Raw genomic sequence first — 4,303 nt, 5'->3', positions numbered from 1 at the left:
ACAGAATCAGGAGAAGACAGATTGGGGGACATATATATTCCCAGGGAGAAGGTATTTGCAGCCTTACAGTGATTTCTAGTGGATAAATCCCCAGGGCCTTACTAAGTGCTTCCTGCGACTCTGTGGGAGGCTAGAGAGGAAACAGCAGATGCCCTTTCGGAGATAATTGCTTCATCGTTTGTCACTGGGAATCAATGCCAGCGAAAAATGGAATGAGTTGAATGTTGTTCCGTAGTTTTAGAATGATAGAAGGGATAAGCCAAGGAAAGACAGACCAGTGACTCCAACGTCAATTGTGGGTAGGTGAGTGGTGGGCAATTGGAGGGATAGGATATCTCAGTACTTGGGTAGACAGAGACTCATTAGGAGGAGTTTGCATGGTGTTGTGAGTGGAAAGTTGTCCAGTTGAACCTCTTTAGAGCTGTTTGTAGAATGACCAAAATTGTAGATGAGATTCAGGCTGAAAATGTTGTCCATTTAGCAGAACCTACAATAAGACCTTGCATGGTAGGATGGTTTAGTAGGAAACGTCCAGGAAATCATGGAGAGACAGTTCGGTGGATACAAAAATATGAGATATACACAAACTTTGGTCAAGAAAAATATGGAAGGACATAGTTCAATTTGGTTATGTGCCTGTGAATCCTTTTCTGCCAAATGACTAAGAAAACAATCAAGAGTAAAACCATGAGGGCAAAGAGAGGGTGTAAGATGGATCTTGCAGAAATGGCAAAGGGAAATGCCGGGAGATTTTTCAGCCATATCATGAATAAAAGGGTGGTTACTAAATGAGTAGATCCCCTCAGACATTAGCAGGGTTACTTATGCCTTGACCTACAGGACATGGGTGAGATTCTTAACGACTATTTCCCTTTTTTCACTGAGGAGATAATCATGATAACTCAAGAGAATTAAGTAGAGATGTTTTGGAGACTGGTCATATTTCCAGAAAGGATGATATTTGCAACCTTGCAGTGTATTGGCGGATAAATCCTCAGGGCCAGAGTGAGTGCTTCCTTGAAACTTGTGAGAGGTGAGAGGAGAGATTGTGGAGTCTCTTGCTGAGATTATTGTCTCATCATTTGCCACCAGAAAAGTTGCAGAAGACTGGAAGGGAGCTCATGTTTGGTTGTTTGAGAAGAGCAGGAAGGTCATGCCAGGGAACGACACACCAGTCAGTGTGAAATCAGTAGTGGGGAAGTTACCCACGGGAGTTCTGAGGGACTGGGTGTACCAGCATTTGAGTGGACGGAGTCAGATTAAATAGAGTCAGCATGGCTTTGTTCAAAAAAAGCTCTGCTTATTGAACAGTATTCAATCTATTTGAAGAGATGACTGAAAATGCAGATGAGGGCAGGGCAGTGGACTTTGTCTATTTGTAGTTCAGTGAGGCCTTCGACAAGGTCTTGTAAGGTTGGGTCATCTGGATGGTTAGGAATCCAGTCAAGATTGGTGGATTCAAAATTGGTTTGGACGACGAAAGCAGAGGGTGGTGGTTGAAGGTTGTTTTTCGGAATGGAGGCTGTTGATGAACTGTGTTCTGCAGGGATCAGTGTTGGGTTTCTTTCATTACTATTTTGAGAAAGATTTGAATGCCAGTGCACAAGGCTAGATCAGTGTATCTGTGGATAACCCAAAATTAAATGGTGCTAATTATAGTGAAGAAGGGTGTTGTGGAATACAGAATGAAGAAGTAAATAAAATTATAGGGGCAAGATAAAGTGCATGGTAACAGTCTTTTCCCCAGGACAGAGGAGTCCACAATTAGAGTCCCTGGGTTCAGGGTGAGGGGGAGAGAGTTAAAAGGGACAGTGGAGAGTATGTGAAACTATTATAGTTATTATTCTAATATGGATTTATTGAGTATGCCAGCAAGGAAATGAATCTCAGGGTTGTATATGGTGATATATATGTACTTTGATAATAACTATGCTTTGGGCTTAGATCTTTTTCACAGGGGAAGTGGTTGAGGCAAGTACAGGAGTATCCTTTCCGAAGCACTTGGATAGGTACATGGAGGGGGTGGGACTTGGAGAGATACAGTTGTAATGCAGACAATTTGGACAATCTGGATGGGCACCATTGCCAGTGAAGAGTGGTTGGGCCAAAGGGCCTGTATCCTGCTGTATTGTCCGATGTCTTGATGGGCTGAAGGGCCTCCACAGGGCACATCCTGCAGTCTCCCGGTGACAGGTCCCTGTAGATTGGATGTGGCTCTGTACCTGTGGACCCGATGCTTCCAGGGATGGTATTCTGTATGTTGTGAGAGTCAGAGTGCTGACTGTCTCACCCAGGTCAATACCTCACCCTGTTGGTGTGTCTGTTTCCCCTTCCCCTCCGTTCCCTACACACATCCCAATCTCTGAACCCAACAGGACCCTGTAGCACTTCCATTCTCTGTGACCTTCAGCAACGCTTACAACACTCCAGTATCTGTGACCCCTCCCCATCTCTCTGACCCACTCTGGAACCTACACTCCTTGTCATCTCTGCGGTCTCCACTGTCTGCAACACTCCTCCCCGCCTCTGTAAACTACCCCACTTAACCTGCTGCTTTCACACCCCTTGAGAACTGACATTTGCTGACAGATTGACAGTGAAACAGAGCCCATTCCTATGCTGATGCATGTCCATCTCTGAGCTCGGAGGAACACTAAATCTTCTCAATGGTTAAATTGCAAAGAAAAAACAATTATCCGAGTCTAATCCAAGAATTAAACAATGTTCTCCTACCTAAACATGGGGTTTCCCTTCTAATTTTATCACCCACATCTCCTCCATTTCTCACACATCAGCCCTCACTCTAAGACACCCAACACAACAGGATCAGGATCACAACAGGATTCTCAGATACCACCCATCAGCACCTCATCCAACACATCTTTTGAGGTGTGGAGATTGGGGCATGGAGTTTGAGGGGTGGGCTTTTAGGGGTGGAGTTTGAGGCCTATGGTGCATTGGCCTTCATCAACCGTGGGATTGAGTTTAAGAGTTGAGAGGTAATGTTACGGCTATATAGGACCCTGGTCGGACCACACTTGGAGTACTGTGCTGAATTCTGGTCACCTCACTACAGGAAGGATATGGAAACTATAGAAAGAGTGCAGAGGAGATTTCCAAGGACGCTGCCTGGATTGGGGAGCATGCCTTATGAGAATAGGTTGAGTGAGCTCAACCTTTTCTCCTTGGGGCGATGAAGGATGAGAAGTGACTGATAGAGGTGTATAAGATGATGAAAGGCATTGATCGTGTGGATAGTCAGAGGCTTTTTCCCAGGGCTGAGATGGCTAGCATGAGAGGGCACAGTTTTAAAGTGTTTGAAGCAGGTACAGATGAGATGTCAGGGGTACGTTTTTTTAAGCAGAGAATGGTGAGTTTGTTAAATGGGCTGTCAGCAACAGAGGAGGAGGTGGATACAATAGACCCTTGGATAGGTATACGGAGCTTAGAAAAATAGAGGGGTATGGGTAGTCCTCCGTAATTTCTAAAGTAAGTACATGTTCGGCACAGCATCGTAGGCTGAAGGCCCATATTGTGCTGTAGGTTTCCTTTTCTTTGTTTTTATGTTTCTACCATTCACAAAAGGACTCCAACTCCAGACATAGCTTCTCACCCACTCTTGATCCCTTTCCGCAGGGATCGCTCGCGCGCGCTCTCTCTCTCTCTCTCTCGCTCTCTCTCTCTCTCCCTCTCTGCCCCCCCCGCTGTCACTCCATTGCATACCCTTTCCCCACCATTGACCCCCCCCCACTAGCACTCATCCCTGTAACTGTGCCAACTGTTAAACTTCCCCCTACACTTTCTCCCTCACTGGCATACAGAACCCCAGTCACTCATTCCAGTTCAGGAAGTGCTTCAACTGCAAGTCTCTCAGGGTATTTCATTGGATACCGTGTGACCTCTTCAGCGATGAGGCTCGAGATTGATAGGGGTCCTTTTCATTGACCTTTATTCTGTCAATGATAACAGCGGGAATCTCCCGGTGGTCAGATTTTAATTCCATTACCTGCTCCCATTCCGGTAAGTCTGTCCATGGTCTCCTCTACTGATACTGAGGCATGTGCAGGTTGGAGGAGTGAGTCCTCATGTTTCACAGGGGACCCTTCACCCTGACATCGATCTGTGTCCTCCTGTGATCGCAAGACCCTGTTGGACGTTGGTGGTGTGGAATATTGCAAGTCCAATTCATTTGTTTATTCACCAACAGCGGGGGAGCTGCATGGCCTCGGTCGTAGTGATAACGAGACCTCGATCCGTGATGGTTGTCACTGCCCCGGGGCAGGTGTCAGAGTCGAGCGCATCA

Source organism: Mobula hypostoma, chromosome 8 (genome assembly GCF_963921235.1).
Source record: "Mobula hypostoma chromosome 8, sMobHyp1.1, whole genome shotgun sequence".
Classification (NCBI taxonomy): domain Eukaryota; kingdom Metazoa; phylum Chordata; class Chondrichthyes; order Myliobatiformes; family Myliobatidae; genus Mobula; species Mobula hypostoma.
This window is presented reverse-complemented; position numbering follows the sequence as displayed.